The 15,273-nt window shown below is 37.9% G+C and overlaps 1 pseudogene; it reads left to right on the top strand.

Moving 5' to 3' along the window:
* Positions 1-13,654: 13,654 nt before the first annotated feature.
* On the top strand, positions 13,655-14,916 carry LOC145163548 (cytosolic sulfotransferase 12 pseudogene; annotated as a pseudogene).
* The last annotated feature ends 357 nt before the right edge of the window (positions 14,917-15,273 follow it).

Genomic DNA, 15,273 nt, shown 5'->3' on the forward strand with positions numbered 1-15,273 from the left:
CCTGTTCCTTGTCTGGTTGTGGACTTGGGGCAGAGCCACCCAACCGAAAGTTTTGTCGATTTAAATTATACACAACTCGTATACATGAGGTGAGGATAGATGAGCCAAGGATGAGTCTTATCATGAACTTCAGAGCAAAAGCTCGCATGATTACTATAACAATTGGAGATACCTGAGTGGGAGTGGTAGCAGATTGCAATGGGCTTAAAAATCAAGTTACCAAGGCAACAGGTGAACTTGATGCCATTTTGGGTGATAGTCGACAGGTTAACCAAATCCGCACGCTTCCTACCAACAAAGGAAACAGACAAGCTGGAGGAACTGACCAGAACATACATCAGGGAGATTGTGTGACTGCATGGTGTACCAATATCCATTATCTCGGACATATATAGTAGATTCACCTCGAGGTCCTTGCAGTCACTACAAAAATCTCTAGGAACGAGACTAGACATGAGTACCGCCTACCACCCGCAAACCAACTGACAGAGTGAGAGGACCATTCAAACCTTGGAAAAATATGCTAAGGGCTTTGTGTGATCGATCTTGGTAAGGCATGGGATACCCATTTACCATTGGTCGAGTTCTCATACAACATTAGCTACCACACTAGCATCAAAGTTGCTCCATTTGAAGCCCTCTATGGCCGCAAGTGCAGATCACCTTTGTGTTGGGCTGAAGTGGGTAACACTCAACTAGCTAGAGGACAAGTACCTAACAGCACCCTCACAGGCCCAGAAATCATAAAGAGAAATGACCGAGAATATTGTCCAAATCCGGGAACGACTAAAAGCTTCAAGAGACAGACAAAAGAGTTATGCGGACAAAAGACGGAAGCCCTTGGAATTTCAGGTTGGAGACCGAATACTGTTGAAGGTCTCACCCTGGAAGGGATTAATACGTTTTGGAAAACGTGGGAAACTAAATCCAAGGTATATCGGACCATTCGAGATCCTTTCCAGGATTGGCCCGGTAGCATACAAACTCCAATTACCACAGGAGCTCAATAACGTACACCCTACCTTTCATGTGTCAAACTTAAAGAAGTGCTTGTTCGATGAGACACTCGTCATCCCTCTGGATGAAATTGAAATCAACGAGAGTCTCCACTTCGTAGAAGAGCCAGTAGAAATCATGGATAAGAAAATTAAAAGAACAAAACAAAGTCGCATACCCATTGTGAAGGTCCGCTGGAATGCCAAGCGAGGACCTGAATACACTTGGAAGCGCAAAGATCATATGAAACAAAAAACACCCGCATCTCTTCCCTAGTCCATAAATGCCTATCTTAAAATTAATTTCGGGACGAAATTCCCTCTAACGGGGGGATGATGTGACAACCCGATATTTAAAGTCAATATAATGACCTAAATTCAAGTATTATAATCTATTTTTGGAATCAATAGAAGTTAGCGTAAAAAATGAAGTGTTCTAAAATCTAAATTGGGATGCATAAAGTGTTAGATATCGTGCCAAGGTTTCCAAAAATATAAAGAACACTCAAATCCGAGTCATAACGAAGAAGTTATGACCAATCAAAGATCCGCGTCAAAACCGGTAAAACATTGTTAAGCAAAAAAAGTGAAACTTCAATAAAATACTTTTTAGCCTTAGGTATCTAAATGAAAGTAGTAGATATCACTAAACCATAAGCGTACATAAAAAGAACGCCCAAATCTGACTTCGTATGAGGAAGTTATGATTTTTCTAAGTTTCGGAACAGCGGTAGACAGCTAAAAACTCGAAAAAAGATCGAGCGACTTTTAGCCGACGCAACCTAAACGAGAATCGAAGATCCCGACAATAGTAGTACAACGGTGAAAAGACAGACGAAAAAGGACGTCGGATGAAGAAGTTATGGATTTTTAACGGACTTTTCCTGTCCCGGCCTATTAAAAATAAATAATTAAAAATAAAGTCAAAACTAGCCGACGGAGTCTAAATGAAAAAGAACGTCAAAAACGGAGCTCGTATGCGAAAGTTACGGATTTTACAAGTTTGAGGAACACAAACCAAGACGATTTACGCCCAGCGTACCCTCGTACGCCCAGCGTACTCGGGTGCTAGGCCTCGGTTCGTCCACGTCGCTCCGGGTCCCATCCAATGCTTCGTCCGAGGATGCGGTAAGCCATGACGCATGCGAACGCGCCGCGTAAACTCGCTGGTACGCCCCGCGTACGCGAGGGTTCCAGACCCTATAAAAGGGATGCGAGAGTTCCGGGTTTCTTTGCTCATTTTCTCTCATTCTCTTGCGTTTTTACCTCGTTTTGCGTGCAAGAAATATCCCGAAGTCCCGGTTTTCATATCCAAGTCCCGAAGGAAGTTTACGCTCCCGAGATTCCCGAGAATCCCGAGAAATCTGCTTCCTCATGTCGAAGTTCTGCTCGATTATTGCCTTATTTTCTTCAACCCGCCTCTTCAACCAGCTGAGTTCATACCCCTACGTTTTTCCGAGTTTTTCATGTTTAAGGGGGGGGGGGGGGGGGATACAAGCAAAAGCACAAGTAATCTTGGGCTCAAAGTATATTATTTTGTTTAAGATAATTATATTTTCAATATACTTTTAACATGGAAAACAGTTTTACCAAATGGTTTAAGAAATCAACTCGCAGAAACGGTTTTCAAAACTAAGACAATGAACTTATGAATCATGAAGTAAAAGATATCATTTTATAAAAGGATTCATGTTAATTACAAAAAGGGTTTTCAGCATTATTACTTGTAAATTTGTTAGTCTAAGTTGGAGACACGTCCTTGGTAACACTCACCACCGAAACAGAGTGTAGGACTAGCACATATGACCAGAATCTCTTGTAGGGAGAGCGTGACTGTTGTGTATAGATCTATACGGGACTGACTATCCCGCACCTCGCTGCTAGCTACAGTGGGACCGGCAGGTCTACGGGTGACAAAGTCATAAAGGATACTGGCCCCGATACGCGCCATATCAAGTTAATGCATGGTTATAAAACTCGCAATGTAGATAACAGCGATTTACTTACATAATAATGGATCGAATGAACTAACCTCAGAGTAGTAATCAATTGATTACTAGGGAGTATTAATAATACCTTCAGGATTCAGTTCACCATATTTTTATTAGTTTTATTTATGTAATAAGGCTAATGTACCTCACTGGGTGTAACCAGGGTTTTAAAAGAAAACTGCTTTTATCGATATAAGTATGGTAGATACTTGTACACCTCAGTTTAGAACAGATAACCAACCATCAGCTTTTAGGGAAAATATAGGATTTTCCCGGGATAACCCGGCTATTCAAAAACAGATTGTTTAACGTGTAACCAGCGGATATTCATATTCATTCCACGACACCTTGGATTGTACATATCTTGTATGAATCTGGAAGTCATGGAAGGAATGGGTTTTCAAACACGCTTTTCATAAGAAAATATAGGATTTTCTTGAAGAACGCTTTTCAAAAGAATCAAATAAAATTTTTCCACCAAAACTAAATGCTTATGAACTCACCAGCTTTATGCTGATATTCTTTCAAAACTGTTTGTATTCTCAGGGGATTCAGTAATATAGATAAAACATCAGATTTTGGAGAAGAGACGCTAAGACGTCAATCTTAAAACTTATTGAATCATCATATTGTAATTCTTTTGGGACATGTATTGTAAGCAACAATGTAACTTTTAAATTATATATTTGATGGTTGTGTGTACTTTCTTTACAAATATTCAACTGTTATGATACTACGTGAAGTCATCCGCCCCCGAATGTTTCCGCCATTCTGGTTTGGGGGTGTGACAGATTGGTATCAGAGCATTGTTTATAGTGAACTAAGTATATCGAACCACATAAGATAAACAAACTATAAATGCAAAGGGACTAAAACCCTCTGACAAAACATTTTCACAAACTATACTTTTAATAAATTAAAATGCTAGTTTTATAAAAGTATAAGTACATGCATGCGTCGGTCTAATATCATAGTCAAAATTATACAAAAGTATTAAGGCAAGTTGCGACGCTACGATTAGGCCTCGGGGTATGTAATCAGATCGAGAGTAAATATAGCCTGATCAACTATATTTATCCTGGATGTGACCAACGTATGTCGAGAAATGGTCATAGTGAGCAACAAGTCAAAAACTTACCAAAGAAAATACTAGAATCAAACTTAAAGTTTGAAATACTAAAGGAGTATTTTATAAAACCATAAGAACTATAATAATCGTGCGAACCTCGATATTTAGTTAAAATTATGAATCGTCAAATACATAGAATCTTATTCAAAAACTAAAAACCTTCACTGGCAGGTCTATAATTGCAAAGTGCATACTTTAAAGTTACACATGATTGGAATTTTATAGGCTTAGGATTTATGATTTCGCTTTAGGCCCTTTTCCTTGTTTGGATGTGGACTTAAGGTGAAGCTACTTATCTAACGGCCTATTCAGTCTTGATTGTATGTGATTTGTATACACTAGGTAATTATAGGAGGACCCGGTGTAGGTCATATCACAAAAACTACCTTCTTACCCTTAAGTTATATTTATATTTCTCTTATCCCTATTCTTGCTTAGATAAAAATGGTTGGATTCCATCCTCCTAGAGATTATACTATCCTAATCAAGAGAATGCTGGTTGGCTCGGTGCCGAACCAAAAGATGAGCCGCAATTTCCCCTAGACGATGATTTTGCTGAAGACTTTCCCGAAGACAACGGTTCCGGATCAGAAGCTTATAATCCACCTCCAGTTGCTCAGAACCCTAACCCTCGTCAAAACTTTCAAGGACCCACACCCCTGTGGGCAGCAAACTTGAACAGATGGAGTCACGAGCAAGGTCAACCCTTACCCTACAACGGAGACCTAAGCTTCTACAATCTGAGCGAGGGAGGCTCAGTAGACAGAATCCTACCAGTTCTGGTTCGCAGGGTCGCTCGTAATGAGGAATAGGGAAGGACAGCCATCAACCGGGTCATGGAGGTTGATGCCGATGCAGGAGTCAATACAGTTCGCATTCGCCATCTGGAGACTGCTCATAGAAGAACCCTGAACCAGAATATGACCCTGCAGAGAGAACTAACTACAACCCAATCTGAAGTTAGGGAACTTCGAGGGCATCAGGCAACGTTTGAAAGACGCATGTTGGACATGGAGCATCGTTTGGCAGAATCAAGGACTCATTCGGGCGATTCTCGTCGCAAGTAGAGTCTACTATATTCTCTCTTTTGGCTATAAATTTGGTCTATGCATAGACTCTAGTATTAATTTCATGCTTATGTTAAGACCTTGAACTTTCAGTCGGTTAGGTCTATGAACTGTCAAAATTTTCTCGATTCTGGTGTAATGTGAGTCCTACTCCAAGGTCAATTTTTCCCGAACTTATCACATCTTTGCTACCAATGACATCGGTGAATGTCTAATCTCCTAGGGAAATCTTTGTCCAAATACTTTCATCCTTCTATTGTTATAACTCTACCAAAATCACACTCTTATTTAATGGTTAAACTATGGTGATTGAGTTCGCGGATCACTTTCATTATTCTCACTCTTGAGATTCTTATCATTATCTCCATCTTCACACACTTAGTTGATAGATGATGCGTCTGAATTTAACACCGCCTGTACTCGCAAACAAGAGGAAACTATAGAAACCACAATCTGCCGTTACCTTGTTAAAAACACCGAGGAAAAGTTCGCATGAACCCCCGGGAATCAAACTCTTCATTATGAAGTAATGGAGATCGGTGTAAGAATCGGAAGTAAGACGACACAGAAATTCAATATGCCTACGAAAGAGAAGGACACCCTATAAATATCAGGAGAGAACAAATCATTATCACCCAGAATAGAACGGAGGAGGACCACGCATGTTACACGCGAAGTGTTTGAGTGCCTTTTCGTCACAATAATAACTAATAAATAATCCAACCTAGTGAGTTAATGAATACATTACTCACGTTAGATTTTGAACTTATCGTCTTTTCCTGTATTGGCTAATAACAATAATTCGGATCACGAAACCTCAATCAAGAGTGCTTACTTCTCAAATTCATAAGTCAATTTATTGTAGATTCTATTATGAATTACTTTCAAATCTTTTCGAAAACTGAATCATAGTATCCACCAACCAAAGATAACTTCGTTCGGATGACACTCGTCTGATAACCATTCTAGAAACTTCATTCTACTCTTTTACCAGGACTGCATCATAGGGATGTAGATTGAACCATCGAGAACAGTATAACAAAATGAAAAACTTACATTCGCATGAATGATCGGAATACATCTAGAGCCAACCATAATCGCTCACAAACTCATTTTCTTATCATATAACAAAATCATGCCTCCGAAGAAACGTAACCAAACCGCTGGCAAAGCACCAACTCTTCAGATAGATTTGGCTACTTTTCAAGTTGCGGTCACAGCTGCCGTAGCAGCTGTCATGACTCACCTAAATGCTAACAACACAAATGTTAGTGGAAATGTTATCGACGAACCCAATCACGGTGATAACCAAGTACAACAACGAGTGTCTGTTTGTAAAGACACTCCGAACCTCAAACCTAATATTCTGAAACGAAAGTTCGAGAACAAGAAAGGGAGTTGTTCAACTCAAGGGGCTACAGAAGGGCAACAAGCTGGGGCAGTCAATACCCCCATCAGCCCTACTATCCCAACACCGACCACACCGTACTTAGGAAACCTCCCACACTGCAGCAAGTGCAACTACCATCATCATGGAGTCTGTCGGGTACTGCATTGCAATATATGCAACATGAAGGGGCACACCGCCCGTTTCTGTAGGACTCCGGTCAAATTCATCACTTCAACTACCAAAGTTGGAACAAATCCAATATGTCATCATTGTGGTGAGAAAGGACATTACAAGAGGGACTGTCCAACAGAGAAGAACGACGGGGGAGCAGGAGGCATTTGACCCCAGAGAATGGGGGAAACATAAAAGAACCCTGCTATAGTTTGGTACACTTCCAAACCCCAATAATTTAATTATAATTATAATTACTCTTTCATTCGAACCAAATCGCAGCATTCATATAAAACTGAGAACCCTATCAGGTAATCTATGATGGCTTAGTGTAAACATTAGGGACATTTATAATTAAGATTTGTAGATTTAAAGTGAGTGATCCTGCCTCATTTCCTGTTCCTTGTTTGGTTGTGGATTTAGGGCAGGGTTGCTCAGTCAACTGTCTTACCAATCTTAATTATACATGACTTGTGTACACCAAGCAATGATAGAGAGACCTAGTAGGGATCATTCCGTGAAAGTTCATAGTTTCAAATTATCAGAACCCTCGTATTAGTAGTATCCGCCAATTTTGAATTAAAAAGGGGATTCGTAGCAAAATAACATAATAAAACTGAAGGCGTTGAAAACTTATGTGCGTAGAATTGTTCATTATCCTAGTAATCATCTCTTCCTGAATAACTTAATATCTACTTCGTTGAGACGTTCCGACATCCTCATCCGACATGGTTTGGCTTGATCCTTACCATGTAATTTTTTTTAAGCCGTGTAAAAGAACTCTTTCCTTAATAAGCTGAAATTCTTCCAATCCATAACGCAAACCCTTATATCGCCTATCACTTCAAAACTTCAGAAGTACCCATGCGAGGGGTACCACACCTTCTAGCCTGCTCAATAGATAGAAAGCTTAAAACAAAAAGCACCAAAGAAGTCTCAAAAGTCAGTAACCACCTATAGCATACGCAAGAGATCTCCGAGGAAGACCACTTGCACTACAGGTCAAGTTCAAGAATAGAGTATAAGAACTCATTAGGTTAATCTATCGATGCTAGTTGTATATGCAAAAGTGGCATATAATTTAGACTCAACAAGATTTAGGATGTGTGATTCTGTCCTACTTCCTGTTCCTTGTCTGGTTGTGGACTTGGGGCAGAGCCACCCAACCGAAAGTTTTGTCGATTTAAATTATATACAACTCGTATACATGAGGTAAGGATAGATGAGCCAAGGATGAGTCTTATCATGAACTTCAGAGCAAAAGCTCGCATGCTTACTATAACAATTGGATATACCTGAGTGGGAGTGGTAGCAGATTGCAATGGGCTTAAAAATCAAGTTACCAAGGCAACAGGTGGACTTGATTCCATTTTGGGTGATAGTCGACAGGTTAACCAAATCCGCACGCTTCCTACCAACAAAGGAAATAGACAAGCTGGAGGAACTGACCAGAACATACATCAGGGAGATTGTGTGACTGCATGGTGTACCAATATCCATTATCTCGGACATAGATAGTAGATTCACCTCGAGGTCCTGGCAGTCACTACAAAAATCTCTAGGAACGAGACTAGACATGAGTACCGCCTACCACCCTCAAACCAACGGACAGAGTGAGAGGACCATTCAAACCTTGGAAAAATATGATAAGGGCTTTGTGTGATCGATCTTGGTAAGGCATGGGATACCCATTTACCATTGGTCGAGTTCTCGTACAACATTAGCTACCACACTAGCATCAAAGTTGCTCCATTCGAAGCCCTCTATGGCCGCAAGTGCAGATCACCTTTGTGCTGGGCTGAAGTGGGTAACACTCAACTAGCTAGAGGAAAAGTACCTAACAGCACCCTCACAGGCCCAGAAATCATAAAGAGAAATGACCGAGAATATTGTCCAAATCCGGGAACGACTAAAAGCTTCAAGAGACAGACAAAAGAGTTATGCGGACAAAAGACGGAAGCCCTTGGAATTTCAGGTTGGAGACCGAGTACTGTTGAAGGTCTCACCCTGGAAGGGATTAATACGTTTTGGAAAACGTGGGAAACTAAATCCAAGGTATATCGGACCATTCGAGATCCTTTTCAGGATTGGCCCGGTAGCATACAAACTCCAATTACCACAGGAGCTCAATAACGTACACCCTACCTTTCATGTGTCAAACTTAAAGAAGTGTTTGTCCGATGAGACCCTCGTCATCGCTCTGGATGAAATTGAAATCAACGAGAGTCTCCACTTCATAGAAGAGCCAGTAGAAATCATGGATAAGAAAATTAAAAGAACAAAACAAAGTCGCATACCCATTGTGAAGGTCCGCTGGAATGCCAAGCGAGGACCTGAATACACTTGGAAGCGCAAAGATCATATGAAACAAAAAACACCCGCATCTCTTCCCTAGTCCATAAATGCCTATCTTAAAATTAATTTCGGGACGAAATTCTCTCTAACGGGGGGATGATGTGACAACCCGATATTTAAAGTCAATATAATGACCTAAAGTCAAGTATTATAATCTATTTTTGGAATCAATAGAAGTTTGCGTCAAAAATGAAGTGTTCTAAAATCTAAATTGGGATGCATAAAGTGTTAGATATCGTGCCAAGGTTTCCAAAAATATAAAGAACACTCAAATCCGAGTCATAACGAAGAAGTTATGACCAATCAAAGATCCGCGTCAAAACCGGTAAAACACTATTAAGCGTAAAAAGTGAAACTTCAATAAAATACTTTTTAGCCTTAGGTATCTAAATGAAAGTAGTAGATATCACTAAACCATAAGCGTACATAAAAAGAACGCCCAAATCTGACTTCGTATGAGGAAGTTATGATTTTTCTAAGTTTCGGAACAGCGGTCGACAGCTAAAAACTCGAAAAAAGATCGAGCGACTTTTAGCCGACGCAACCTAAACGAGAATCGAAGATCCCGACAATAGTAGTACAACGGTGAAAAGACAGACGAAAAAGGACGTCGGATGAAGAAGTTATGGATTTTTAACGGACTTTTCCTGTCCCGGCCTGTTAAAAATAAATAATTAAAAATAAAGTCAAAACTAGCCGACGGAGTCTAAATGAAAAAGAACGTCAAAAACGGAGCTCGTATGCGAAAGTTACGGATTTTACAAGTTTGAGGAACACAAACCAAGACGATTTATGCCCAGCGTACCCTCGTACGCCCAGCGTACTCGGGTGCTAGGCCTCGGTTCGTCCACGTCGCTCCGGGTCCCATCCAATGCTTCGTCCGAGGATGCGGTAAGCCATGACGCATGCGAACGCGCCGCGTAAACTCGCTGGTACGCCCCGCGTACGCGAGGGTTCCAGAGCCTATAAAAGGGATGCGAGAGTTTCGGGTTTCTTTGCTCATTTTCTCTCATTCTCTTGCGTTTTTACCTCGTTTTGCGTGCAAGAAATATCCCGAAGTCCCGGTTTTCATATCCATGTCCCGAAGGAAGTTTTACGCTCCCGAGATTCCCGAGAATCCTGAGAAATCCGCTTCCTCCTGTCGAAGTTCTGCTCGATTATTGCCTTATCTTCTTCAACCCGCCTCTTCAACCAGCTGAGTTCATACCCCTACGTTTTTCCGAGTTTTTCATGTTTTCAGGGGGGGGGGGGATACAAGCAAAAGCACAAGTAATCTTGGGCTCAAAGTATATTATTTTGTTTAAGATAATTATATTTTCAATATACTTTTAACATGGAAAACAGTTTTACCAAATGGTTTAAGAAATCAACTCGCAAAAACGGTTCTCAAAACTAAGACAATGAACTTATGAATCATGAAGTAAAAGATATCATTTTATAAAAGGATTCATGTTAATTACAAAAAGGGTTTTCAGCATTATTACTTGTAAATTTGTTAGTCTAAGTTGGAGACACGTCCTTGGTAACACTCACCACCGAAACAGAGTGTAGGGCTAGCACATATGACCAGAATCTCTTGTAGGGAGAGCGTGACTGTTGTGTATAGATCTATACGGGACTGACTATCCCGCACCTCGCTGCTAGCTACAGTGGGACCGGCAGGTCTACGGGTGACAAAGTCATAAAGGATACTAGCCCCGATACGCGCCATATCAAGTTAATGCATGGTTATAAAACTCGCAATGTAGATAACAGCGATTTACTTACATAATAATGGATCGAATGAACTAACCTCAGAGTAATAATCAATTGATTACTAGGGAGTATTAATAATACCTTCAGGATTCAGTTCACCATGTTTTTATTAGTTTTATTTATGTAATAAGGCTAATTTACCTCACTGGGTGTAACCAGGGTTTTAAAAGAAAACTGCTTTTATCGATATAAGTATGGTAGATACTTGTACACCTCAGTTTAGAACAGATAACCAACCATCAGCTTTTAGGGAAAATATAGGATTTTCCCGGGATAACCCGGCTATTCAAAAACAGATTGTTTAACGTGTAACCAACGGATATTCATATTCATTCCACGACACCTTGGATTGTACATATCTTGTATGAATCTGGAAGTCATGGAAGGAATGGGTTTTCAAACACGCTTTTCATAAGAAAATATAGGATTTTCTTGAAGAACGCTTTTCAAAAGAATCAAATAACATTTTTCCACCAAAACTAAATGCTTATGAACTCACCAGCTTTATGCTGATATTCTTTCAAAACTGTTTGTATTCTCAGGGGATTCAGTAATACAGATAAAACATCAGATTTTGGAGAAGAGACGCTAAGACGTCAATCTTAAAACTTATTGAATCATCATATTGTAATTCTTTTGGGACATGTATTGTAAGCAACAATGTAACTTTTAAATTATATATTTGATGGTTGTGTGTACTTTCTTTACAAATATTCAACTGTTATGATACTACGTGAAGTCATCCGCCCCCGAATGTTTCCGCCATTCTGGTTTGGGGGTGTGACAAATTTACTCTTACCTTTTCGGTTTGTTCGCATCTGGGTAACTATCTTTTTTTTGTACACATCTAGGCAACGAACTTTTTTGAAGTTTTCACATATGACCATTATAACCGGTTATGACCAGATGTAACCTGCTACAGTCGATCATAATGGTCATATGTGAACACTTCCAAAAAGTTCGTTACCTAAATGTGTACAAAAAAAGATAGTTACCCAGATGTGAGCAAACCAAAAAGTTAATTAACTTATTAAGTCCATTTCCCTAAAATATATGTAGCATTGTTTTCTAAGAGTAAAAATGTCATTATTAAAAACTTAACATTTGTCTACATAATTTTGATTAGGGATAATGCCATAAAAAGCCTTAAGTTTGATTGAAAATGTCGGTTTTACCCTCCGATAGATTTTTGGTTCGTTTATGATGCAAACTTGTCATTTTTTTGTCGGTTTTGCCCTTTTTACATGTAATAGCAGGTTTTCAGGTTAGCAATAAATATTATTTGCGAAAAAGCCCTTAAGTTTATAAATATTTTGTAAAAAAACCCCTTGAGATTATAAATCTTAATATTGGTGTGGAATATGTTGTTAAGGATTCTCAAATCTGTATTGATGAACACGGAGTGACATCGCTTCCTATAAAGATTGAATGGAATAAAATCATTCATAGTAAGGTTAATATATTTTGATAGAGAGCTGCCTTGGACCGTTTTCCAGTCAAAACAAACTTGTCCAGCTATAATATTGACATTCCTTGTTCCTTATGCCGGTTTGTAATAACTCTACAAAAGTTATTAGGCATGTGCTCATCGAGTGTGAAGTGACGTCCTAAATTCGTCTCAAGATAAGTCGTTGGTATGATATAGACTTATCCAATCTTATTCATATCTATGATTTACGTGGCTTTTTGGATTCGTTGATATTCATGGCTCGTAAAACATTTTTGGAGGTGAAAATAGTCGGTCGCAATATTTTCATATAATTATTTTTTTAAAGGAAAATGAAATTATTTTATATGGTTAAAATGTTTGTGTTTTAGAAATAATAATATACCATATTATTTTTGAAATACAACCCTTTTAAACATATAAAATATTTTTATTTTCCTTTTAAAAAATGAATTGAATATAGTTAATGTCATATTATTAATATCTGTAACTATTTTATCATATGAAGTAGCGTAATTAATTATTTGCTAACATATGTTTTTTTTTTGCTTAGAAAACTTGAAGTATTAATTAAGGAATATATTCAAAATATAATAAAAGTAAATAAATTTTTAAAATTTAAATATCAAAAGTGTATATCGAACCAACAAAAAATTACCATACTTAAAAGTAAAAATATGTTTTGGTTTTAGTTTCAAAATATAAGTATGCTAAAATTTATATTGGTTTGATATAAACTTTTGATATTTAAATTTACAAAAAAAAAATTAAAAAAAACTGTTTAGTTTTATCAAATTTTGAATATATATTTATATTTTATATCTTTATAATCTTAAGAGTTTTTTTGCAAAATATTTGTAAACTTAAAGATTTTTTCGCAAATAATATTTCATAGTAACCTAGAAAGCTGCTATTGTTGGTAAAAAAAATGATAAAACCGACAAAAAATTGCAAGTTTGCAACATAAACGAACCAAAAATCTGCCGGATGGTAAACCAGACATTTTCGTCAAAACCTAAGATTTTTTATGACATTATCTCTTTTGTTTATCCAAGAACAAATTCTCTGTTAAAAGGAAATATAAGGACCACATTAGGATAACTACAAATGTTGGACAGAAATTGTAATTTTTGTATACGACAAGGATTAAATTCTAAATATGTAATTTACTCTAGAACAATTCAAATAATAATATGATAAACAGTTAAAACACAATTTTCGCCGAAATTGATCTTAATAACAATGAGTGCAACGTTTTGTGCAATATTTTCGAGAAAATAAAAAACCACCTCCTTCAAAATTTAGCGACACTCTTTTTCTATATATATAGTAGTATTAAGCGATAAGATTTCATTTTAACCCACCCTTTGTGTTAATATATATTACCGATTAAAAATTCCTTTCACTCGACGTATAAAATCCTTCCAATGTCAATCCCTGATGTTTCTTCTCTGTCACTGGTATCCGAATCTAGTTCAGAAAATGATGAACACGAAAAAGCAAATCTCGCCCTCCTTTTGGATAGCTACAAGGAGAAGTTGAGCCAATTTCCAAAAGAAAAAGGCTGGATGGGTCAAGAGGTATTCATGTATCAAGGATTTTGGTACACCTCCGACAATGCATTCTCAATTGAAAGAATGATGGCTGTGCAAGAAATATTTCAAGCTCATTCATCTGATATCTACGTCATTACACAACCAAAATGTGGTACAACATGGATTAAGGCCCTCGTGTATGCTATTGTGAACCGAACAAAGTACAAAAACATCAATCCATCAGATCACCCTCTAAACATCTCTAACCCCCACAAATGTGTGCCTTTCCTTGAGACTGAAATCATTATTAAAGGTCTTGCAAATCCACGTCTCTTGGCTACCCATATACATTACAACGCGTTACCTAAATCCATTCTTGATTCTAGCTGTCGAATAGTTTATATGTGCAGGAACCCTAAGGATGTTTTGGTCTCTTGGTTTCACTTTGCAAACCAGTTGAAAGATAAATCTCGTACCTCAATGACCATCGGTGAGATGCTTGATGTGTATGCTAAAGGTTTTATGCCATATGGACCTTACTGGGATCATGTGATAGAGTACTATAAGGCTAGTTCTGAGGAGCCGACAAAGGTTCTATTTTTAACATACGAGGACACGAAAATAGATACTCAAAGTAAAGTGAAGCGTTTAGCAGAGTTCTTGGGCTACCCTTTCACGGAGGAGGAAGTGGCCAAAGGTGTGGTGGAAGAGATCGTGACGCTATGTAGTTTTGAAAATTTAAAGGAAGTTAATAAGAATGGGGATTTCATTACGGGTGTCCCTAATAACACTTTCTTTAGGGAAGGAAAGGTTGGAGGATGGAGCAATTATCTTACAAAGGAAATGAGCCAGATTTTGGATGACATTACGACGGAAAAGTTTCAAGGTTTGGATATCTCATTCTGAGAAAGTGCATGTGATGATAAATGGGTATGCAATACCGATCTTCATTGTATATCTATTGTTTTTAAATTAATGTTTAGTACTAAGTGTGTTTAATTGATTGTCTTGAATAAATCTTATTCTATAAAGGATATTGTATCTAATAAATGAATGAATTGAGTTGCTATAATTTTCAAAAGTGAGAATTTCGTATATACCCTTACTAAACGACTAAATATCGTATTTGTCCGACCTAAATTGTAAATATCATTTTTGTCTTTCTTAATATTTTAAAATATCATATTTGCCCAAATTTATATTTTAAATAATTTTTACTATTTAATAATCTTTTATTACATTTTAAAATAATTTTAATTTAACAAAATGTCTAAATGGACCATAATACCCTTATCCCTAATCGGACCATAATACCCGTGACTTGTAAATCAGAAGAGTACCTTATTCCTGCAACGTGCAACTAGCGACTGGACGATCAACATAACCATGCGACTTTTTTCCGCCTTATTCTCGCCAAATTGGTGTTGCAATCCACGAC

Source organism: Lactuca virosa, chromosome 1, assembly GCF_052849685.1.
Source record: "Lactuca virosa cultivar CGN04683 chromosome 1, Lactuca_virosa_CGN04683_v6, whole genome shotgun sequence".
Classification (NCBI taxonomy): domain Eukaryota; kingdom Viridiplantae; phylum Streptophyta; class Magnoliopsida; order Asterales; family Asteraceae; genus Lactuca; species Lactuca virosa.